The sequence below is a fragment of the Struthio camelus genome, chromosome 17 (genome assembly GCF_040807025.1).
Source record: "Struthio camelus isolate bStrCam1 chromosome 17, bStrCam1.hap1, whole genome shotgun sequence".
Lineage (NCBI taxonomy): Eukaryota > Metazoa > Chordata > Aves > Struthioniformes > Struthionidae > Struthio > Struthio camelus.
In genome coordinates, this window is record NC_090958.1 from 3,566,326 (window position 1) to 3,591,009 (window position 24,684).

Sequence of the window (24,684 nt, forward strand, 5' to 3'; positions counted from 1 at the left end):
GTTCAGCAGCTAGCTGAGCTGCGCAACTCTCCAGGAGTTGGAGCAGACATCTTGTTGGGCATGACTGGTCTCTTTTCAGGAGACTGCACTTGACCCGTGCAGGCCCATTTTCTCGTTGTAGCTTTGACATTGTCAGGGCGCAGCAAGGGCCAGCTGCTCCCTCAGAGGCTGGGAGCTGGCAGCCAAACGCCAGCTGGCAAGGCAGGGACATCGCCAGCCAGGGCCCCATCCCCCAGTAGCCACACAAGGTGAGCGAGGCACGCCCACGGATGGTAGGCGGGCTCAAGCAAGAGTCCAGACGGTCAGGCGCCTTCGTGGTGATGAGACAGCTCCGAGGTCAAGCCGGGAAACCAATGCACGGGCCAAGGTCAGGCTGAGGTCTGATGAGGGTCACTAGGGTGAGAGAGAGCCCGGTGAGGCACATGCCGCCTGTGGATGATGCCCGAGGGCAGCTGAGGAGGTTACCTAAGAAGCCTGGGAGATGTGGAGAGCAGAGGAGGATGCAGACAAGGAGCGGAAGCGGTGTTTGGGGCAGGCTGAGGAGACAGGTGCAGGCATTAGGAGTGGGAAAGAAGAGGAGGTGGGAGGAGAGGCCTAAAGTGGACGGGCAGGAGAGGGCAAGGAGGCAGTGGCCGTGGTGAAGCTTCAGGGTGGTGGCAACTTGGAGAGAAGGGAAAAAAGGAAAGGAAGGTGATGACAGTACCTTTTTAGGGCCACATCTAGCACCATGTGTTTGAGGAGGTGAGGGCCCCTTCTCCCGCCACAGCTGAGCCCTGCCGTAGGAGAGCTCCAGCTCCAGCCACCCTCACGGCTGGCGCAGCGCCACCCTCGGCCAGGAGACAGTGCTGCCTGAACGTGCCTTGGACACAGGCTGCTGAGACACAGCCGGCCGAGGTAGGGTTGCGGAAAAGGCCAAGCCTCCGAGCTGGCCAAGGAGCAGGACAAGCCCCAGGGGCAGGAGGGTGCAGGCAGCTCCTGACAGCGCAGCTGCAGGAGCAAGCTCTCAGGCCCCAGCCAGGACACGCATGACACAAACAGCACACCTAGGAGAGGATCACAGCACTTCACTTTTATTGCGTGCAGGCAGGCACAGCTGACAAGTGGCAGCTCCTCATGGCTCCTCCAGCCTGGAGCCTTTCCAAACACACGGTGTTTGTTTGGCACAAGCCCCAACACCCCGACGATATGGCAGGAACGGAAGTCCCTGAGCTCCTGCTACCCACTTGCCCCAGGGCAGAGAGCCAGAGAGCTGCAGGGCACAGCTGGTGTCCTGGTCCTGCAAGAGCAGGCGGTCACTGACCTACGGACCTGAAAGGGCCCAGGGGAGCCTTGGCAACGGGCCGCGCTCAGTGCTGCAGAGGAAGGCGAAAAACCCCCAGGGACTGCTGCCAATCTGTCCTGGGGGAAAATTCCTTCCTGACCCCAAACCTGGCGATCGGCTGTTCCCTGCGCGTGTGAGCAAGGCCTGCCACCTGGCCAGCCCTGGGAGGGTTCTCACGCCCACCGGGGGACACCAGCGCTGCCCGACCCCTTTGCTCTCTCCACCTGCAGCCAGCCACCTTTGGGGCTTCAGCCAATGGCAAAAAAAATCCCACAGCCCCGATCGAGCTGCGGGGCAGGGGCGGGGGAAAATCTTTCCTGGGCCCTGCAGGAGGCCACTGGCTGCTCCAAAGCGTTACTTGAGAGGTACGGCACTGATGATGACCACCTGCAACATCTTCACATCCCATCTCCTGCCTTTCCCGGGTGCTGCATCGGGCGCTGAAGGAGATATGCACGGGGAGCTGTGGAACGGTCTCCAGCTGCCGAGAATGGAGGTCCGTCCTCTTTGCAGGCCATCCAGTTAACTTTTTCCACCGATCTCCAGCTGAAAAGGCCTGGTGCCCTGGGGGAACCTCGAGGTGTGTGGGGGGGTGTGTGTGGACGGGGTGCCTTCTCACCCTGCCAAGGGCGTTGGGGCAGTCTCTGAAGGACCACAGTTACTTCCAGCTTTGAATCGGAGCCTGCTTGGGGCAGGAATTGGATCAGATGCCCTCCAGAGAACTCTTGCAACATAAATTCTTCCACCGCCTGATGGCTGCCCAGTGGCTGAATCAGTTGTGAGATGTGGCCCTCCGCCTTCGCCTCAGGAAATGCCTGGGCACAGTCTCCGCTCGCAGAGGAATGGCTGCGGAGAGTGGTGGGCGGGCGGCGGGGGTGATGTCACTTTCATTTCCCCCAGTAGGCATGCCCAGGCCAGCGGGGCCCAGCAGCACAGCACGAGTGCAGGAACACACCCTTCAAGCCTGCTTGCCTTGGCCTCTTTGGGTCAGCTCAGCTGACGGGGCTTAGCAGAGGCCTGGGCTTGCAAGAGGCTGACCTCCCTCTGCTTTCCTGAGAGCGCAAACGCTGCCATTGCTGTCACGTGCTATTGCTGTCTGTGTGTTTGGAGGAGGGCCAGGCGGAAGAGGAACAGGATCCGCGGTCTTTCTGAGGCTCGGGCAAGCCGGAGGCCCAATGTTAGAGCAGGTGCTGGGCACTGCAGCAGGACTGTCTCCCTCCAAGTACGTGGTACCCACCAAAAGCCCTTCCTGGCACAGGCCCTTGTCTCATCAGGCTGGAAGCCCTTGCCCTGAAGAAAGAATGCTATCATCGGGCCAAACTCCGCAGGGAACCTCTTCTGTGCCCATGCTGCTGCAACCTTGCACCCATACAGCCTGGCCTGAGGCGTCCAGCACAGGCGAGCAGAACTGGTAGCCCTGAGAGTCCCTTGTGCTCGGGGGGACGTTTGTGACGTGATGGGGAAGGTCCGCCAGCTTCCCAGCTACAGCAGCTCTGTGAAGCTTTGCCAGGGAGCTCTGACCTCCGATCTCCATCAGCCCCTCTGCAGCCCTCCTCCGAGGGAGGCAAGGACAATACCCTCACCACGCTGATCAACAGCCATTTCCTGAGGCTCTTTCAAAGACCCATCTCCGCTGCCAGAGGTCAAACTCTGCCAGAGGGCCACTTGGCTCAGCATGCCGGGGAACGTGCTGCGCGTGGGGCAGTGGCCGCAGGCCGGGTCGTGCCGCCACGCCTCGAGCATCACGAGCCGCTCTTGCTAGTTTTACTCAAAGCAAAGAGCACTGCCTCACAACACGCAGCATGGCCCCCATTGCTGACTCCTGCCACCAGATGTAGTCCTGCGAGGAGAGAGCAGGTTCCTGTGCACTGGCATCTGCGTTCCCGGGATGGCAACACTGGCCAGGAAACGGCCATTCAGAAATGGTGAGACGGCGGCTCTCTTGTGGGAGCCTGTGGAAGGGCTGCGGTTCCCTCTCCACGAGAGCAGTGCAGTGGAGCTTTCCCTGGGGAGCTGGAAGCACAGGCTCCCCCTGCGTGACACTCAGCAGGCAAGCACTCTGGAAGGACACCATTTGGAGAGGCCCGCGGGCACAGCAAACGCCTTCCAAAGAGGCCCGAGGAAGACCTTCAAGACGGGAGCGCAAGGCCCTCCGGAACACGGCTTTGCAAAGCCGCTCTTCAGGGGAAGCGGCTTGTGTTTCGGCCACATGCAAACAAAGAGGGCTACAGCTGCACCAAGTGGTGCGCCCAAATTCGAGAGCCACACAGCTTGTCAGGGGCTCAGCGTCTTGCTGCCGCTGAATTACAAACAGCTCCACTGGACACGCCCAACGGAGCAAAGTCCTCGCTCGCTGAGGTGCCGCGGCCAGGGTGGCACATGAGCCCGGCAGGCTGCTTCAGGTTGCCCAAGTCTTGGCAAGCGTTTCTGCCTTTCTTAAGACAGGCGGTCTGATTTCCTGGCTGCTCTCCCTCCTGTTACCTGGAGCAAGGGAGTGCTCCACAGTAACATCCCGCACAGCTCCTCCACAGAGCCAACCGGTCATACGAGAGCCCTGCCTCCAAGGCAGTGCACTGCCTCCAAGCTCTGCGCGAGCGCCAGAACACGGCACCATGCACCTCAACACCAGCATGTGCCCACTGACCTCGCCTGCACATTCCACTGCCACAGCTCCCAAGATGGAGCAGCCCCAAGGCAATTTCTGCCATGCCCGCTTGAGCGCCTGACAGCCACCAGATGCCTGAGGTCGCGGAAAGCTTTTAGAGGGCGGCGGCAAACACCTAGCAGCACACCCTGAGCCAGCGCAAACAAGGCAGAACACAGCCAGCCTGTGAGCTGCAGAAAGGCAGCAGGGTTTTCTGCACCCCAAAAGCACACAACAGCTTTGGCTTTGGCTCAGCGCTGCTGAAGCTCACGCAGCCTCCTCTGAAAGCTGCTGACGCAACACCAATGGCCAACCCAAAGGGAGAAGCAAGAAGGGCAGGAAGGGCAGAGCAAGGGGCAGGCCGAGGTTGGCTCCACTGCACGGGAAAGTGGGAGGGCCACCACCAGGGAAGCCAGTTCCCGGCAGTGTGCTCCCAATGGGGAGCGCAGGCCAGTGTGGCCAGATGACAGACAAGCGCTTTGGGGCTGTCATGTCTCCCTCGTGGCGTGAGGAGGCGGCAGAGCGGTGCACCTCTCTTGGCTAGGCCCTTTGTCTTGGTGTCCTTGGCAAAGAGGCATCCGAGGGGACGTCCCACCATGCCTGTCTTCTCCATCGTGGTTTCCTTCAGGCCTCCAGGCTAAGAGGTTCTTCCTGCACTGTGGCAAAGCTGTCTTCCCGCTCCGGAGGAAAGCTTCCAGGCTTCCCTCAAAGGGGTTTCATTCTGACCCCGCCCACCAAGTCCTGCTGCATGTGCCAGAGGAGATTTCTCTTGGCCTTGCTCATTGCACCTTCGCCTTCCATGACACACACACAGCCCGCCTCCCGGCTGGTGGAGCAGCTCCCACATACGCCACTCAGCCCTCTCAAATTCCCCTGGCTCCTCAAAGACTTCCTCTAAGATCGCCAAGGGATCTTCCTCCAGAGTCTTCTGCAGAGCACCACAAAGAGAGAGTTCAGCTGTCCTGCGGGGACAGCTGAAGAGCCCGAGAGCTGCGCCCCAAAGCTCCTCGAGGCTCCGCGCTTTGAAGAGCCCGAGGTCGAGATGCTTCTTTACCTGGCGGCCCCAATCAGCCCGCTCAGGACCAAGCAGCTGCTCCAGCATCGTGGGCTCCTCCACCCCCAGGGCACCGATGGGCCCATGCTCTAGCCCCCGCCGGGGCTGCCTCCGCCAAGAGCAAGTGGCAGGTCAGCACCGCAGCCCCTCGCCTGCTCGGGCCGCGCACCCACAAGCGAGCTCCTCGCTCAAGCAGATGCGATCAAGCGCCTGACTGCTGCCATTAAGAGGCCCCTCGGCCCAGAGGAGGTGGGAGGCGCAAAGGCGGGAGGTGGCACTTGTGCTGAGAGGAGGGGTTCCTGGCGCGGGTGCGGGGTGGGAGGGAAGCTGCCGTTGGAAGTGGCAGGAGCTCTAGAGGGGGGCCGGAGGTGGTCAGGGGTGGCGGGAGGAGTGGTCTGGACGTGGGGATTTGTGCTGGGGAAGCGGGAGTGGGGATGCGAGGCAGCGTTAGGCAGCGTTAGAGAGCGAGCGGCAGGTGCAGGCACTTGGCGAGGGCGCGAGGCTGGGCGGTAAGTGGTCTGCGCAGCAAAGTAGGGCAGGTAAGGTGCAAAGCAAGGCCAGGAAGTAAGGTCGGAGGGAGGCCCGGAAGAGGTCTGCGTACCAAAGGGAGGTGCAGCTGCTGAGCGCTTCCATCATTGGGAGTGCTGAGGTGCAGGCACTGGTGCCCGCGGGTGTCCTGCGATACCCGGCTCGGTACGGGTCGATGCCCCTGCTGCCCTCGCGGGGGTGTGTGCCCAAGGAGGGCCTGCAGAGAGCCTCAGGCCTTGGCTGCAGCCAGCTCTGGGCCAGCTGCGAAGCCTGGCAGGCGGCCCGGGAGGGTCCGCCTCTTCTCCTGGCCCGGGGCATTGTGACTGCGTTGCCGGGGGATGACAGCACTATGACATCGGGGCCCCGGGGCCACGCCGCAGCCTCCCCTGCCAGCTGCCTGCTGGCCCAGCGTCGGCGCGCAGCAGAAGGCCCCTGGGGTGCCAGCCCTCCTGCCGGCCCTAGCCGGACTTTTGCAGGCACAGCACAGCAGCAGGTCCAGGAAAGAAGGCCTGTCTCCTCTAAGCACTATCCTCTTCACGAGAAGCACCACCTCTTGAAGGTTACACAGCGGCTACTGTGCCTGTCAACACTAATCCCAGGGCCTGAGATGGCTGCCGCCAGGCCTTCCAGCCGTTGGCGTATGCAGTTTGCATCGCAGGTGCCTAGGAGTTCCCAAAAGGTCGGGATCTAAACCCCATCTCTTTAATCGGCTCGTGAAGCAAGCCGTTTCCGACTGACCCCCCTGGGTTCAAGTTTGTTGAAGACAGTCCACTCCTGTAGCTAGGGGACAGCCAGATGTGTGTGTGCGCTTAGCTGCCTGTGGGGGGGTAGAACTCAAAGTCAGCCCTCACATTAAACTCTTAGGCGTCAATGCAGGCGACCAGAGATTGAGAAGCTGTTGTCCCAACCAACCTGGCGAACCACAGGTGAGGAGGAGCTTCCCCTGGCTCATCGATAAAGCCTTTGTGAACAACGTTCTGGTGGCTTTTTCCCCCCCCCCTCCTTGACAGCATTGCGCAAAGGAAATGGCAGTGAGCAAGGCTCTGGAAGTGCAAAAGCCTGCGCGCTCTCTGGACTTGGACTGCGCAGGAAAGTTCCGATTTCCCAAGCGTCTTGAGCAGTGCTGGCAATTGTTGGTGTAGGCTCAGTTTACTGCCGTCAGCCTCTCCACTAGACCGAGCTCTCAGCCCCCTCTCAGCTCTGCAGGAGCTTTCTGAGGCCTCGCACATTCACCACTGTCTTCTTGTGGGCATGCCACCTTGTTCAGCAGCTAGCTGAGCTGCGCAACTCTCCAGGAGTTGGAGCAGACATCTTGTTGGGCATGACTGGTCTCTTTTCAGGAGACTGCACTTGACCCGTGCAGGCCCATTTTCTCGTTGTAGCTTTGACATTGTCAGGGCGCAGCAAGGGCCAGCTGCTCCCTCAGAGGCTGGGAGCTGGCAGCCAAACGCCAGCTGGCAAGGCAGGGACATCGCCAGCCAGGGCCCCATCCCCCAGTAGCCACACAAGGTGAGCGAGGCACGCCCACGGATGGTAGGCGGGCTCAAGCAAGAGTCCAGACGGTCAGGCGCCTTCGTGGTGATGAGACAGCTCCGAGGTCAAGCCGGGAAACCAATGCACGGGCCAAGGTCAGGCTGAGGTCTGATGAGGGTCACTAGGGTGAGAGAGAGCCCGGTGAGGCACATGCCGCCTGTGGATGATGCCCGAGGGCAGCTGAGGAGGTTACCTAAGAAGCCTGGGAGATGTGGAGAGCAGAGGAGGATGCAGACAAGGAGCGGAAGCGGTGTTTGGGGCAGGCTGAGGAGACAGGTGCAGGCATTAGGAGTGGGAAAGAAGAGGAGGTGGGAGGAGAGGCCTAAAGTGGACGGGCAGGAGAGGGCAAGGAGGCAGTGGCCGTGGTGAAGCTTCAGGGTGGTGGCAACTTGGAGAGAAGGGAAAAAAGTACCTTTTTAGGGCCACATCTAGCACCATGTGTTTGAGGAGGTGAGGGCCCCTTCTCCCGCCACGGCTGAGCCCTGCCGTAGGAGAGCTCCAGCTCCAGCCACCCTCACGGCTGGCGCAGCGCCACCCTCGGCCAGGAGACAGTGCTGCCTGAACGTGCCTTGGACACAGGCTGCTGAGACACAGCCGGCCGAGGTAGGGTTGCGGAAAAGGCCAAGCCTCCGAGCTGGCCAAGGAGCAGGACAAGCCCCGGGGGCAGGAGGGTGCAGGCAGCTCCTGACAGCGCAGCTGCAGGAGCAAGCTCTCAGGCCCCAGCCAGGACACGCATGACACAAACAGCACACCTAGGAGAGGATCACAGCACTTCACTTTTATTGCGTGCAGGCAGGCACAGCTGACAAGTGGCAGCTCCTCATGGCTCCTCCAGCCTGGAGCCTTTCCAAACACACGGTGTTTGTTTGGCACAAGCCCCAACACCCCGACGATATGGCAGGAACGGAAGTCCCTGAGCTCCTGCTACCCACTTGCCCCAGGGCAGAGAGCCAGAGAGCTGCAGGGCACAGCTGGTGTCCTGGTCCTGCAAGAGCAGGCGGTCACTGACCTACGGACCTGAAAGGGCCCAGGGGAGCCTTGGCAACGGGCCGCGCTCAGTGCTGCAGAGGAAGGCGAAAAACCCCCAGGGACTGCTGCCAATCTGTCCTGGGGGAAAATTCCTTCCTGACCCCAAACCTGGCGATCGGCTGTTCCCTGCGCGTGTGAGCAAGGCCTGCCACCTGGCCAGCCCTGGGAGGGTTCTCACGCCCACCAGGGGACACCAGCGCTGCCCGACCCCTTTGCTCTCTCCACCTGCAGCCAGCCACCTTTGGGGCTTCAGCCAATGGCAAAAAAAATCCCACAGCCCCGATCGAGCTGCGGGGCAGGGGCGGGGGAAAATCTTTCCTGGGCCCTGCAGGAGGCCACTGGCTGCTCCAAAGCGTTACTTGAGAGGTACGGCACTGATGATGACCACCTGCAACATCTTCACATCCCATCTCCTGCCTTTCCCGGGTGCTGCATCGGGCGCTGAAGGAGATATGCACGGGGAGCTGTGGAACGGTCTCCAGCTGCCGAGAATGGATGTCCGTCCTCTTTGCAGGCCATCCAGTTAACTTTTTCCACCGATCTCCAGCTGAAAAGGCCTGGTGCCCTGGGGGAACCTCGAGGTGTGTGGGGGGGTGTGTGTGGACGGGGTGCCTTCTGACCCTGCCAAGGGCGTTGGGGCAGTCTCTGAAGGACCACAGTTACTTCCAGCTTTGAATCGGAGCCTGCTTGGGGCAGGAATTGGATCAGATGCCCTCCAGAGAACTCTTGCAACATAAATTCTTCCACCGCCTGATGGCTGCCCAGTGGCTGAATCAGTTGTGAGATGTGGCCCTCCGCCTTCGCCTCAGGAAATGCCTGGGCACAGTCTCCGCTCGCAGAGGAATGGCTGCGGAGAGTGGTGGGCGGGTGGCGGGGGTGATGTCACTTTCATTTCCCCCAGTAGGCACGCCCAGGCCAGCGGGGCCCAGCAGCACAGCACGAGTGCAGGAACACACCCTTCAAGCCTGCTTGCCTTGGCCTCTTTGGGTCAGCTCAGCTGACGGGGCTTAGCAGAGGCCTGGGCTTGCAAGAGGCTGACCTCCCTCTGCTTTCCTGAGAGCGCAAACGCTGCCATTGCTGTCACGTGCTATTGCTGTCTGTGTGTTTGGAGGAGGGCCAGGCGGAAGAGGAACAGGATCCGCGGTCTTTCTGAGGCTCGGGCAAGCCGGAGGCCCAATGTTAGAGCAGGTGCTGGGCACTGCAGCAGGACTGTCTCCCTCCAAGTACGTGGTACCCACCAAAAGCCCTTCCTGGCACAGGCCCTTGTCTCATCAGGCTGGAAACTCCGCAGGGAACCTCTTCTGTGCCCATGCTGCTGCAACCTTGCACCCATACAGCCTGGCCTGAGGCGTCCAGCACAGGCGAGCAGAACTGGTAGCCCTGAGAGTCCCTTGTGCTCGGGGGGACGTTTGTGACGTGATGGGGAAGGTCCGCCAGCTTCCCAGCTACAGCAGCTCTGTGAAGCTTTGCCAGGGAGCTCTGACCTCCGATCTCCATCAGCCCCTCTGCAGCCCTCCTCCGAGGGAGGCAAGGACAATACCCTCACACCACGCTGATCAACAGCCATTTCCTGAGGCTCTTTCAAAGACCCATCTCCGCTGCCAGAGGTCAAACTCTGCCAGAGGGCCACTTGGCTCAGCATGCCGGGGAACGTGCTGCGCGTGGGGCAGTGGCCGCAGGCCGGGTCGTGCCGCCACGCCTCGAGCATCACGAGCCGCTCTTGCTAGTTTTACTCAAAGCAAAGAGCACTGCCTCACAACACGCAGCATGGCCCCCATTGCTGACTCCTGCCACCAGATGTAGTCCTGCGAGGAGAGAGCAGGTTCCTGTGCACTGGCATCTGCGTTCCCGGGATGGCAACACTGGCCAGGAAACGGCCATTCAGAAATGGTGAGACGGCGGCTCTCTTGTGGGAGCCTGTGGAAGGGCTGCGGTTCCCTCTCCACGAGAGCAGTGCAGTGGAGCTTTCCCTGGGGAGCTGGAAGCACAGGCTCCCCCTGCGTGACACTCAGCAGGCAAGCACTCTGGAAGGACACCATTTGGAGAGGCCCGCGGGCACAGCAAACGCCTTCCAAAGAGGCCCGAGGAAGACCTTCAAGACGGGAGCGCAAGGCCCTCCGGAACACGGCTTTGCAAAGCCGCTCTTCAGGGGAAGCGGCTTGTGTTTCAGCCACATGCAAACAAAGAGGGCTACAGCTGCACCAAGTGGTGCGCCCAAATTCGAGAGCCACACAGCTTGTCAGGGGCTCAGCGTTTTGCTGCCGCTGAATTACAAACAGCTCCACTGGACACGCCCAACGGAGCAAAGTCCTCGCTCGCTGAGGTGCCGCGGCCAGGGTGGCACATGAGCCCGGCAGGCTGCTTCAGGTTGACCAAGTCTTGGCAAGCGTTTCTGCCTTTCTTAAGACAGGCGGTCTGATTTCCTGGCTGCTCTCCCTCCTGTTACCTGGAGCAAGGGAGTGCTCCACAGTAACATCCCGCACAGCTCCTCCACAGAGCCAACCGGTCATACGAGAGCCCTGCCTCCAAGGCAGTGCACTGCCTCCAAGCTCTGCGCGAGCGCCAGAACACGGCACCATGCACCTCAACACCAGCATGTGCCCACTGACCTCGCCTGCACATTCCACTGCCACAGCTCCCAAGATGGAGCAGCCCCAAGGCAATTTCTGCCATGCCCGCTTGAGCCCCTGACAGCCACCAGATGCCTGAGGTCGCGGAAAGCTTTTAGAGGGCGGCGGCAAACACCTAGCAGCACACCCTGAGCCAGCGCAAACAAGGCAGAACAGAGCCAGCCTGTGAGCTCCAGAAAGGCAGCAGGGTTTTCTGCACCCCAAAAGCACACAACAGCTTTGGCTTTGGCTCAGCGCTGCTGAAGCTCACGCAGCCTCCTCTGAAAGCTGCTGACGCAACACCGATGGCCAACCCAAAGGGAGAAGCAAGAAGGGCAGGAAGGGCAGAGCAAGGGGCAGGCCGAGGTTGGCTCCACTGCACGGGAAAGTGGGAGGGCCACCACCAGGGAAGCCAGTTCCCGGCAGTGTGCTCCCAATGGGGAGCGCAGGCCAGTGTGGCCAGATGACAGACAAGCGCTTTGGGGCTGTCATGTCTCCCTCGTGGCGTGAGGAGGTGGCAGAGCGGTGCACCTCTCTTGGCTAGGCCCTTTGTCTTGGTGTCCTTGGCAAAGAGGCATCCGAGGGGACGTCCCACCATGCCTGTCTTCTCCATCGTGGTTTCCTTCAGGCCTCCAGGCTAAGAGGTTCTTCCTGCACTGTGGCAAAGCTGTCTTCCCGCTCCGGAGGAAAGCTTCCAGGCTTCCCTCAAAGGGGTTTCATTCTGACCCCGCCCACCGAGTCCTGCTGCATGTGCCAGAGGAGATTTCTCTTGGCCTTGCTCATTGCACCTTCGCCTTCCATGACACACACACAGCCCGCCTCCCGGCTGGTGGAGCAGCTCCCACATACGCCACTCAGCCCTCTCAAATTCCCCTGGCTCCTCAAAGACTTCCTCTAAGATCGCCAAGGGATCTTCCTCCAGAGTCTCCTGCAGAGCACCACAAAGAGAGAGTTCAGCTGTCCTGCGGGGACAGCTGAAGAGCCCGAGAGCTGCGCCCCAAAGCTCCTCGAGGCTCCGCACTTTGAAGAGCCCGAGGTCGAGATGCTTCTTTACCTGGCGGCCCCAATCAGCCTGCTCAGGACCAAGCAGCTGCTCCAGCATCGTGGGCTCCTCCACCCCCAGGGCACCGATGGGCCCATGCTCTAGCCCCCGCCGGGGCTGCCTCCGCCAAGAGCAAGTGGCAGGTCAGCACCGCAGCCCCTCGCCTGCTCGGGCCGCGCACCCACAAGCGAGCTCCTCGCTCAAGCAGATGCGATCAAGCGCCTGACTGCTGCCATTAAGAGGCCCCTCGGCCCAGAGGAGGTGGGAGGCGCAAAGGCGGGAGGTGGCACTTGTGCTGAGAGGAGGGGTTCCTGGCGCGGGTGCGGGGTGGGAGGGAAGCTGCCGTTGGAAGTGGCAGGAGCTCTAGAGGGGGGCCGGAGGTGGTCAGGGGTGGCGGGAGGAGTGGGCTGGACGTGGGGATTTGTGCTGGGGAAGCGGGAGTGGGGACGCGAGGCAGCGTTAGGCAGCGTTAGAGAGCGAGCGGCAGGCGCAGGCACTTGGCGAGGGCGCGAGGCCGGGCGGTAAGTGGTCTGCGCAGCAAAGTAGGGCAGGTAAGGTGCAAAGTAAGGCCAGGAAGTAAGGTCGGAGGGAGGCCCGGAAGAGGTCTGCGTACCAAAGGGAGGTGCAGCTGCTGAGCGCTTCCATCATTGGGAGTGCTGAGGTGCAGGCACTGGTGCCCGCGGGTGTCCTGCGATACCCCGCTCGGTACGGGTCGATGCCCCTGCTGCCCTCGCGGGGGTGTGTGCCCAAGGAGGGCCTGCAGAGAGCCTCAGGCCTTGGCTGCAGCCAGCTCTGGGCCAGCTGCGAAGCTTGGCAGGCGGCCCGGGAGGGTCCGCCTCTTCTCCTGGCCCGGGGCATTGTGACTGCGTTGCCGGGGGATGACAGCACTATGACATCGGGGTCCCGGGGCCACGCCGCAGCCTCCCCTGCCAGCTGCCTGCTGGCCCAGCGTCGGCGCGTGGCAGAAGGCCCCTGGGGTGCCAGCCCTCCTGCCGGCCCTAGCCGGACTTTTGCAGGCACAGCACAGCAGCAGGTCCAGGAAAGAAGGCCTGTCTCCTCTAAGCACTATCCTCTTCACGAGAAGCACCACCTCTTGAAGGTTACACAGCGGCTACTGTGCCTGTCAACACTAATCCCAGGGCCTGAGGTGGCTGCCGCCAGGCCTTCCAGCCGTTGGCGTATGCAGTTTGCATCGCAGGTGCCTAGGAGTTCCCAAAAGGTCGGGATCTAAACCCCATCTCTTTAATCGGCTCGTGAAGCAAGCCATTTCCGACTGACCCCCCTGGGTTCAAGTTTGTTGAAGACAGTCCACTCCTGTAGCTAGGGGACAGCCAGATGTGTGTGTACGCTTAGCTGCCTGTGTGGGGGGGGGTAGAACTCAAAGTCAGCCCTCACATTAAACTCTTAGGCGTCAATGCAGGCGACCAGAGATTGAGAAGCTGTTGTCCCAACCAACCTGGCGAACCACAGGTGAGGAGGAGCTTCCCCTGGCTCATCGATAAAGCCTTTGTGAACAACGTTCTGGTGGCTTTTTCCCCCCCCTCCTTGATAGCGTTGCGCAAAGGAAATGGCAGTGAGCAAGGCTCTGGAAGTGCAAAAGCCTGCGCGCTCTCTGGACTTGGACTGCGCAGGAAAGTTCCGATTTCCCAAGCGTCTTGAGCAGTGCTGGCAATTGTTGGTGTAGGCTCAGTTTACTGCCGTCAGCCTCTCCACTAGACCGAGCTCTCAGCCCCCTCTCAGCTCTGCAGGAGCTTTCTGAGGCCTCGCACATTCACCACTGTCTTCTTGTGGGCATGCCACCTTGTTCAGCAGCTAGCTGAGCTGCGCAACTCTCCAGGAGTTGGAGCAGACATCTTGTTGGGCATGACTGGTCTCTTTTCAGGAGACTGCACTTGACCCGTGCAGGCCCATTTTCTCGTTGTAGCTTTGACATTGTCAGGGCGCAGCAAGGGCCAGCTGCTCCCTCAGAGGCTGGGAGCTGGCAGCCAAACGCCAGCTGGCAAGGCAGGGACATCGCCAGCCAGGGCCCCATCCCCCAGTAGCCACACAAGGTGAGCGAGGCACGCCCACGGATGGTAGGCGGGCTCAAGCAAGAGTCCAGACGGTCAGGCGCCTTCGTGGTGATGAGACAGCTCCGAGGTCAAGCCGGGAAACCAATGCACGGGCCAAGGTCAGGCTGAGGTCTGATGAGGGTCACTAGGGTGAGAGAGAGCCCGGTGAGGCACATGCCGCCTGTGGATGATGCCCGAGGGCAGCTGAGGAGGTTACCTAAGAAGCCTGGGAGATGTGGAGAGCAGAGGAGGATGCAGACAAGGAGCGGAAGCGGTGTTTGGGGCAGGCTGAGGAGACAGGTGCAGGCATTAGGAGTGGGAAAGAAGAGGAGGTGGGAGGAGAGGCCTAAAGTGGACGGGCAGGAGAGGGCAAGGAGGCAGTGGCCGTGGTGAAGCTTCAGGGTGGTGGCAACTTGGAGAGAAGGGAAAAAAGTACCTTTTTAGGGCCACATCTAGCACCATGTGTTTGAGGAGGTGAGGGCCCCTTCTCCCGCCACGGCTGAGCCCTGCCGTAGGAGAGCTCCAGCTCCAGCCACCCTCACGGCTGGCGCAGCGCCACCCTCGGCCAGGAGACAGTGCTGCCTGAACGTGCCTTGGACACAGGCTGCTGAGACACAGCCGGCCGAGGTAGGGTTGCGGAAAAGGCCAAGCCTCCGAGCTGGCCAAGGAGCAGGACAAGCCCCGGGGGCAGGAGGGTGCAGGCAGCTCCTGACAGCGCAGCTGCAGGAGCAAGCTCTCAGGCCCCAGCCAGGACACGCATGACACAAACAGCACACCTAGGAGAGGATCACAGCACTTCACTTTTATTGCGTGCAGGCAGGCACAGCTGACAAGTGGCAGCTCCTCATGGCTCCTCCAGCCTGGAGCCTTTCCAAACACACGGTGTTTGTTTGGCACAAGCCCCAACACCCCGACGATATGGCAGGAACGGAAGTCCCTGAGCTCCTGCTACCCACTTGCCCCAGGGCAGAGAGCCAGAGAGCTGCAGGGCACAGCTGGTGTCCTGGTCCTGCAAGAGCAGGCGGTCACTGACCTACGGACCTGAAAGGGCCCAGGGGAGCCTTGGCAACGGGCCGCGCTCAGTGCTGCAGAGGAAGGCGAAAAACCCCCAGGGACTGCTGCCAATCTGTCCTGGGGGAAAATTCCTTCCTGACCCCAAACCTGGCGATCGGCTGTTCCCTGCGCGTGTGAGCAAGGCCTGCCACCTGGCCAGCCCTGGGAGGGTTCTCACGCCCACCAGGGGACACCAGCGCTGCCCGACCCCTTTGCTCTCTCCACCTGCAGCCAGCCACCTTTGGGGCTTCAGCCAATGGCAAAAAAAATCCCACAGCCCCGATCGAGCTGCGGGGCAGGGGCGGGGGAAAATCTTTCCTGGGCCCTGCAGGAGGCCACTGGCTGCTCCAAAGCGTTACTTGAGAGGTACGGCACTGATGATGACCACCTGCAACATCTTCACATCCCATCTCCTGCCTTTCCCGGGTGCTGCATCGGGCGCTGAAGGAGATATGCACGGGGAGCTGTGGAACGGTCTCCAGCTGCCGAGAATGGATGTCCGTCCTCTTTGCAGGCCATCCAGTTAACTTTTTCCACCGATCTCCAGCTGAAAAGGCCTGGTGCCCTGGGGGAACCTCGAGGTGTGTGGGGGGGTGTGTGTGGACGGGGTGCCTTCTCACCCTGCCAAGGGCGTTGGGGCAGTCTCTGAAGGACCACAGTTACTTCCAGCTTTGAATCGGAGCCTGCTTGGGGCAGGAATTGGATCAGATGCCCTCCAGAGAACTCTTGCAACATAAATTCTTCCACCGCCTGATGGCTGCCCAGTGGCTGAATCAGTTGTGAGATGTGGCCCTCCGCCTTCGCCTCAGGAAATGCCTGGGCACAGTCTCCGCTCGCAGAGGAATGGCTGCGGAGAGTGGTGGGCGGGCGGCGGGGGTGATGTCACTTTCATTTCCCCCAGTAGGCACGCCCAGGCCAGCGGGGCCCAGCAGCACAGCACGAGTGCAGGAACACACCCTTCAAGCCTGCTTGCCTTGGCCTCTTTGGGTCAGCTCAGCTGACGGGGCTTAGCAGAGGCCTGGGCTTGCAAGAGGCTGACCTCCCTCTGCTTTCCTGAGAGCGCAAACGCTGCCATTGCTGTCACGTGCTATTGCTGTCTGTGTGTTTGGAGGAGGGCCAGGCGGAAGAGGAACAGGATCCGCGGTCTTTCTGAGGCTCGGGCAAGCCGGAGGCCCAATGTTAGAGCAGGTGCTGGGCACTGCAGCAGGACTGTCTCCCTCCAAGTACGTGGTACCCACCAAAAGCCCTTCCTGGCACAGGCCCTTGTCTCATCAGGCTGGAAACTCCGCAGGGAACCTCTTCTGTGCCCATGCTGCTGCAACCTTGCACCCATACAGCCTGGCCTGAGGCGTCCAGCACAGGCGAGCAGAACTGGCAGCCCTGAGAGTCCCTTGTGCTCGGGGGGACGTTTGTGACGTGATGGGGAAGGTCCGCCAGCTTCCCAGCTACAGCAGCTCTGTGAAGCTTTGCCAGGGAGCTCTGACCTCCGATCTCCATCAGCCCCTCTGCAGCCCTCCTCCGAGGGAGGCAAGGACAATACCCTCACCACGCTGATCAACAGCCATTTCCTGAGGCGCTTTCAAAGACCCATCTCCGCTGCCAGAGGTCAAACTCTGCCAGAGGGCCACTTGGCTCAGCATGCCGGGGAACGTGCTGCGCGTGGGGCAGTGGCCGCAGGCCGGGTCGTGCCGCCACGCCTCGAGCATCACGAGCCGCTCTTGCTAGTTTTACTCAAAGCAAAGAGCACTGCCTCACAACACGCAGCATGGCCCCCATTGCTGACTCCTGCCACCAGATGTAGTCCTGCGAGGAGAGAGCAGGTTCCTGTGCACTGGCATCTGCGTTCCCGGGATGGCAACACTGGCCAGGAAACGGCCATTCAGAAATGGTGAGACGGCGGCTCTCTTGTGGGAGCCTGTGGAAGGGCTGCGGTTCCCTCTCCAGGAGAGCAGTGCAGTGGAGCTTTCCCTGGGGAGCTGGAAGCACAGGCTCCCCCTGCGTGACACTCAGCAGGCAAGCACTCTGGAAGGACACCATTTGGAGAGGCCCGCGGGCACAGCAAACGCCTTCCAAAGAGGCCCGAGGAAGACCTTCAAGACGGGAGCGCAAGGCCCTCCGGAACACGGCTTTGCAAAGCCGCTCTTCAGGGGAAGCGGCTTGTGTTTCGGCCACATGCAAACAAAGAGGGCTACAGCTGCACCAAGTGGTGCGCCCAAATTCGAGAGCCACACAGCTTGTCAGGGGCTCAGCGTTTTGCTGCCGCTGAATTACAAACAGCTCCACTGGACACGCCCAACGGAGCAAAGTCCTCGCTCGCTGAGGTGCCGCGGCCAGGGTGGCACATGAGCCCGGCAGGCTGCTTCAGGTTGCCCAAGTCTTGGCAAGCGTTTCTGCCTTTCTTAAGACAGGCGGTCTGATTTCCTGGCTGCTCTCCCTCCTGTTACCTGGAGCAAGGGAGTGCTCCACAGTAACATCCCGCACAGCTCCTCCACAGAGCCAACCGGTCATACGAGAGCCCTGCCTCCAAGGCAGTGCACTGCCTCCAAGCTCTGCGCGAGCGCCAGAACACGGCACCATGCACCTCAACACCAGCATGTGCCCACTGACCTCGCCTGCACATTCCACTGCCACAGCTCCCAAGATGGAGCAGCCCCAAGGCAATTTCTGCCATGCCCGCTTGAGCGCCTGACAGCCACCAGATGCCTGAGGTCGCGGAAAGCTTTTAGAGGGCGGCGGCAAACACCTAGCAGCACACCCTGAGCCAGCGCAAACAAGGCAGAACACAGCCAGCCTGTGAGCTGCAGAAAGGCAGCAGGGTTTTCTGCACCCCAAAAGCACACAACAGCTTTGGCTTTGGCTCAGCGCTGCTGAAGCTCACGCAGCCTCCTCTGAAAGCTGCTGACGCAACACCGATGGCCAACCCAAAGGGAGAAGCAAGAAGGGCAGGAAGGGCAGAGCAAGGGGCAGGCCGAGGTTGGCTCCACTGCACGGGAAAGTGGGAGGGCCACCACCAGGGAAGCCAGTTCCCGGCAGTGTGCTCCCAATGGGGAGCGCAGGCCAGTGTGGCCAGATGACAGACAAGCGCTTTGGGGCTGTCATGTCTCCCTCGTGGCGTGAGGAGGCGGCAGAGCGGTGCACCTCTCTTGGCTAGGCCCTTTGTCTTGGTGTCCTTGGCAAAGAGGCATCCGAGGGGACGTCCCACCATGCCTGTCTTCTCCATCGTGGTTTCCTTCAGGCCTCCAGGCTAAGAGGTTCTTCCTGCACTGTGGCAAAGCTGTCTTCCCGCTCCGGAGGAAAGCTTCCAGGCTTCCCTCAAAGGGGTTTCATTCTGACCCCGCCCACCGAGTCCTGCTGCATGTGCCAGAGGAGATTTCTCTTGGCCTTGCTCATTGCACCTTCGCCTTCCATGACACACACACAGCCCGCCTCCCGGCTGGTGGAGCAGCTCCCACATACGCCACTCAGCCCTCTCAAATTCCCCTGGCTCCTCAAAGACTTCCTCTAAGATCGCCAAGGGATCTTCCTCCAGAGTCTCCTGCAGAGCACCACAAAGAGAGAGTTCAGCTGTCCTGCGGGGACAGCTGAAGAGCCCGAGAGCTGCGCCCCAAAGCTCCTCGAGGCTCCGCGCTTTGAAGAGCCCGAGGTCGAGATGCTTCTTTACCTGGCGGCCCCAATCAGCCCGCTCAGGACCAAGCAGCTGCTCCAGCATCGTGGGCTCCTCCACCCCCAGGGCACCGATGGGCCCATGCTCTAGCCCCCGCCGGGGCTGCCTCCGCCAAGAGCAAGTGGCAGGTCAGCACCGCAGCCCCTCGCCTGCTCGGGCCGCGCACCCACAAGCGAGCTCCTCGCTCAAGCAGATGCGATCAAGCGCCTGACTGCTGCCATTAAGAGGCCCCTCGGCCCAGAGGAGGTGGGAGGCGCAAAGGCGGGAGGTGGCACTTGTGCTGAGAGGAGGGGTTCCTGGCGCGGGTGCGGGGTGGGAGGGAAGCTGCCGTTGGAAGTGGCAGGAGCTCTAGAGGGGGGCCGGAGGTGGTCAGGGGTGGCGGGAGGAGTGGTCTGGACGTGGGGATTTGTGCTGGGGAAGCGGGAGTGGGGATGCGAGGCAGCGTTAGGCAGCGTTAGAGAGCGAGCGGCAGGTGCAGGCACTTGGCGAGGGCGCGAGGCTGGGCGGTAAGTGGTCTGCGCAGCAAAGTAGGGCAGGTAAGGTGCAAAGCAAGGCCAGGAAGTAAGGTCGGAGGGAGGCCCGGAAGAGGTCTGCGTACCAAAGGGAGGTGCAGCTGCTGAGCGCTTCCATCATTGGGAGTGCTGAGGTGCAGGCACTGGTGCCCGCGGGTGTCCTGCGATACCCGGCTCGGTACGGGTCGATGCCCCTGCTGCCCTCGCGGGGGTGTGTGCCCAAGGAGGGCCTGCAGAGAGCCTCAGGCCTTGGCTGCAGCCAGCTCTGGGCCAGCTGCGAAGCCTGGCAGGCGGCCCGGGAGGGTCCGCCTCTTCTCCTGGCCCGGGGCATTGTGACTGCGTTGCCGGGGGATGACAGCACTATGACATCGGGGCCCCGGGGCCACGCCGCAGCCTCCCCTGCCAGCTGCCTGCTGGCCCAGCGTCGGCGCGCAGCAGAAGGCCCCTGGGGTGCCAGCCCTCCTGCCGGCCCTAGCCGGACTTTTGCAGGCACAGCACAGCAGCAGGTCCAGGAAAGAAGGCCTGTCTCCTCTAAGCACTATCCTCTTCACGAGAAGCACCACCTCTTGAAGGTTACACAGCGGCTACTGTGCCTGTCAACACTAATCCCAGGGCCTGAGATGGCTGCCGCCAGGCCTTCCAGCCGTTGGCGTATGCAGTTTGCATCGCAGGTGCCTAGGAGTTCCCAAAAGGTCGGGATCTAAACCCCATCTCTTTAATCGGCTCGTGAAGCAAGCCGTTTCCGACTGACCCCCCTGGGTTCAAGTTTGTTGAAGACAGTCCACTCCTGTAGCTAGGGGACAGCCAGATGTGTGTGTGCGCTTAGCTGCCTGTGGGGGGGTAGAACTCAAAGTCAGCCCTCACATTAAACTCTTAGGCGTCAATGCAGGCGACCAGAGATTGAGAAGCTGTTGTCCCAACCAACCTGGCGAACCACAGGTGAGGAGGAGCTTCCCCTGGCTCATCGATAAAGCCTTTGTGAACAACGTTCTGGTGGCTTTTTCCCCCCCCCCTCCTTGACAGCATTGCGCAAAGGAAATGGCAGTGAGCAAGGCTCTGGAAGTGCAAAAGCCTGCGCGCTCTCTGGACTTGGACTGCGCAGGAAAGTTCCGATTTCCCAAGCGTCTTGAGCAGTGCTGGCAATTGTTGGTGTAGGCTCAGTTTACTGCCGTCAGCCTCTCCACTAGACCGAGCTCTCAGCCCCCTCTCAGCTCTGCAGGAGCTTTCTGAGGCCTCGCACATTCACCACTGTCTTCTTGTGGGCATGCCACCTTGTTCAGCAGCTAGCTGAGCTGCGCAACTCTCCAGGAGTTGGAGCAGACATCTTGTTGGGCATGACTGGTCTCTTTTCAGGAGACTGCACTTGACCCGTGCAGGCCCATTTTCTCGTTGTAGCTTTGACATTGTCAGGGCGCAGCAAGGGCCAGCTGCTCCCTCAGAGGCTGGGAGCTGGCAGCCAAACGCCAGCTGGCAAGGCAGGGACATCGCCAGCCAGGGCCCCATCCCCCAGTAGCCACACAAGGTGAGCGAGGCACGCCCACGGATGGTAGGCGGGCTCAAGCAAGAGTCCAGACGGTCAGGCGCCTTCGTGGTGATGAGACAGCTCCGAGGTCAAGCCGGGAAACCAATGCACGGGCCAAGGTCAGGCTGAGGTCTGATGAGGGTCACTAGGGTGAGAGAGAGCCCGGTGAGGCACATGCCGCCTGTGGATGATGCCCGAGGGCAGCTGAGGAGGTTACCTAAGAAGCCTGGGAGATGTGGAGAGCAGAGGAGGATGCAGACAAGGAGCGGAAGCGGTGTTTGGGGCAGGCTGAGGAGACAGGTGCAGGCATTAGGAGTGGGAAAGAAGAGGAGGTGGGAGGAGAGGCCTAAAGTGGACGGGCAGGAGAGGGCAAGGAGGCAGTGGCCGTGGTGAAGCTTCAGGGTGGTGGCAACTTGGAGAGAAGGGAAAAAAGTACCTTTTTAGGGCCACATCTAGCACCATGTGTTTGAGGAGGTGAGGGCCCCTTCTCCCGCCACGGCTGAGCCCTGCCGTAGGAGAGCTCCAGCTCCAGCCACCCTCACGGCTGGCGCAGCGCCACCCTCGGCCAGGAGACAGTGCTGCCTGAACGTGCCTTGGACACAGGCTGCTGAGACACAGCCGGCCGAGGTAGGGTTGCGGAAAAGGCCAAGCCTCCGAGCTGGCCAAGGAGCAGGACAAGCCCCGGGGGCAGGAGGGTGCAGGCAGCTCCTGACAGCGCAGCTGCAGGAGCAAGCTCTCAGGCCCCAGCCAGGACACGCATGACACAAACAGCACACCTAGGAGAGGATCACAGCACTTCACTTTTATTGCGTGCAGGCAGGCACAGCTGACAAGTGGCAGCTCCTCATGGCTCCTCCAGCCTGGAGCCTTTCCAAACACACGGTGTTTGTTTGGCACAAGCCCCAACACCCCGACGATATGGCAGGAACGGAAGTCCCTGAGCTCCTGCTACCCACTTGCCCCAGGGCAGAGAGCCAGAGAGCTGCAGGGCACAGCTGGTGTCCTGGTCCTGCAAGAGCAGGCGGTCACTGACCTACGGACCTGAAAGGGCCCAGGGGAGCCTTGGCAACGGGCCGCGCTCAGTGCTGCAGAGGAAGGCGAAAAACCCCCAGGGACTGCTGCCAATCTGTCCTGGGGGAAAATTCCTTCCTGACCCCAAACCTGGCGATCGGCTGTTCCCTGCGCGTGTGAGCAAGGCCTGCCACCTGGCCAGCCCTGGGAGGGTTCTCACGCCCACCAGGGGACACCAGCGCTGCCCGACCCCTTTGCTCTCTCCACCTGCAGCCAGCCACCTTTGGGGCTTCAGCCAATGGCAAAAAAAATCCCACAGCCCCGATCGAGCTGCGGGGCAGGGGCGGGGGAAAATCTTTCCTGGGCCCTGCAGGAGGCCACTGGCTGCTCCAAAGCGTTACTTGAGAGGTACGGCACTGATGATGACCACCTGCAACATCTTCACATCCCATCTCCTGCCTTTCCCGGGTGCTGCATCGGGCGCTGAAGGAGATATGCACGGGGAGCTGTGGAACGGTCTCCAGCTGCCGAGAATGGATGTCCGTCCTCTTTGCAGGCCATCCAGTTAACTTTTTCCACCGATCTCCAGCTGAAAAGGCCTGGTGCCCTGGGGGAACCTCGAGGTGTGTGGGGGGGTGTGTGTGGACGGGGTGCCTTCTGACCCTGCCAAGGGCGTTGGGGCAGTCTCTGAAGGACCACAGTTACTTCCAGCTTTGAATCGGAGCCTGCTTGGGGCAGGAATTGGATCAGATGCCCTCCAGAGAACTCTTGCAACATAAATTCTTCCACCGCCTGATGGCTGCCCAGTGGCTGAATCAGTTGTGAGATGTGGCCCTCCGCCTTCGCCTCAGGAAATGCCTGGGCACAGTCTCCGCTCGCAGAGGAATGGCTGCGGAGAGTGGTGGGCGGGTGGCGGGGGTGATGTCACTTTCATTTCCCCCAGTAGGCACGCCCAGGCCAGCGGGGCCCAGCAGCACAGCACGAGTGCAGGAACACACCCTTCAAGCCTGCTTGCCTTGGCCTCTTTGGGTCAGCTCAGCTGACGGGGCTTAGCAGAGGCCTGGGCTTGCAAGAGGCTGACCTCCCTCTGCTTTCCTGAGAGCGCAAACGCTGCCATTGCTGTCACGTGCTATTGCTGTCTGTGTGTTTGGAGGAGGGCCAGGCGGAAGAGGAACAGGATCCGCGGTCTTTCTGAGGCTCGGGCAAGCCGGAGGCCCAATGTTAGAGCAGGTGCTGGGCACTGCAGCAGGACTGTCTCCCTCCAAGTACGTGGTACCCACCAAAAGCCCTTCCTGGCACAGGCCCTTGTCTCATCAGGCTGGAAACTCCGCAGGGAACCTCTTCTGTGCCCATGCTGCTGCAACCTTGCACCCATACAGCCTGGCCTGAGGCGTCCAGCACAGGCGAGCAGAACTGGTAGCCCTGAGAGTCCCTTGTGCTCGGGGGGACGTTTGTGACGTGATGGGGAAGGTCCGCCAGCTTCCCAGCTACAGCAGCTCTGTGAAGCTTTGCCAGGGAGCTCTGACCTCCGATCTCCATCAGCCCCTCTGCAGCCCTCCTCCGAGGGAGGCAAGGACAATACCCTCACACCACGCTGATCAACAGCCATTTCCTGAGGCTCTTTCAAAGACCCATCTCCGCTGCCAGAGGTCAAACTCTGCCAGAGGGCCACTTGGCTCAGCATGCCGGGGAACGTGCTGCGCGTGGGGCAGTGGCCGCAGGCCGGGTCGTGCCGCCACGCCTCGAGCATCACGAGCCGCTCTTGCTAGTTTTACTCAAAGCAAAGAGCACTGCCTCACAACACGCAGCATGGCCCCCATTGCTGACTCCTGCCACCAGATGTAGTCCTGCGAGGAGAGAGCAGGTTCCTGTGCACTGGCATCTGCGTTCCCGGGATGGCAACACTGGCCAGGAAACGGCCATTCAGAAATGGTGAGACGGCGGCTCTCTTGTGGGAGCCTGTGGAAGGGCTGCGGTTCCCTCTCCACGAGAGCAGTGCAGTGGAGCTTTCCCTGGGGAGCTGGAAGCACAGGCTCCCCCTGCGTGACACTCAGCAGGCAAGCACTCTGGAAGGACACCATTTGGAGAGGCCCGCGGGCACAGCAAACGCCTTCCAAAGAGGCCCGAGGAAGACCTTCAAGACGGGAGCGCAAGGCCCTCCGGAACACGGCTTTGCAAAGCCGCTCTTCAGGGGAAGCGGCTTGTGTTTCAGCCACATGCAAACAAAGAGGGCTACAGCTGCACCAAGTGGTGCGCCCAAATTCGAGAGCCACACAGCTTGTCAGGGGCTCAGCGTTTTGCTGCCGCTGAATTACAAACAGCTCCACTGGACACGCCCAACGGAGCAAAGTCCTCGCTCGCTGAGGTGCCGCGGCCAGGGTGGCACATGAGCCCGGCAGGCTGCTTCAGGTTGACCAAGTCTTGGCAAGCGTTTCTGCCTTTCTTAAGACAGGCGGTCTGATTTCCTGGCTGCTCTCCCTCCTGTTACCTGGAGCAAGGGAGTGCTCCACAGTAACATCCCGCACAGCTCCTCCACAGAGCCAACCGGTCATACGAGAGCCCTGCCTCCAAGGCAGTGCACTGCCTCCAAGCTCTGCGCGAGCGCCAGAACACGGCACCATGCACCTCAACACCAGCATGTGCCCACTGACCTCGCCTGCACATTCCACTGCCACAGCTCCCAAGATGGAGCAGCCCCAAGGCAATTTCTGCCATGCCCGCTTGAGCGCCTGACAGCCACCAGATGCCTGAGGTCGCGGAAAGCTTTTAGAGGGCGGCGGCAAACACCTAGCAGCACACCCTGAGCCAGCGCAAACAAGGCAAAACAGAGCCAGCCTGTGAGCTGCAGAAAGGCAGCAGGGTTTTCTGCACCCCAAAAGCACACAACAGCTTTGGCTTTGGCTCAGCGCTGCTGAAGCTCACGCAGCCTCCTCTGAAAGCTGCTGACGCAACACCGATGGCCAACCCAAAGGGAGAAGCAAGAAGGGCAGGAAGGGCAGAGCAAGGGGCAGGCCGAGGTTGGCTCCACTGCACGGGAAAGTGGGAGGGCCACCACCAGGGAAGCCAGTTCCCGGCAGTGTGCTCCCAATGGGGAGCGCAGGCCAGTGTGGC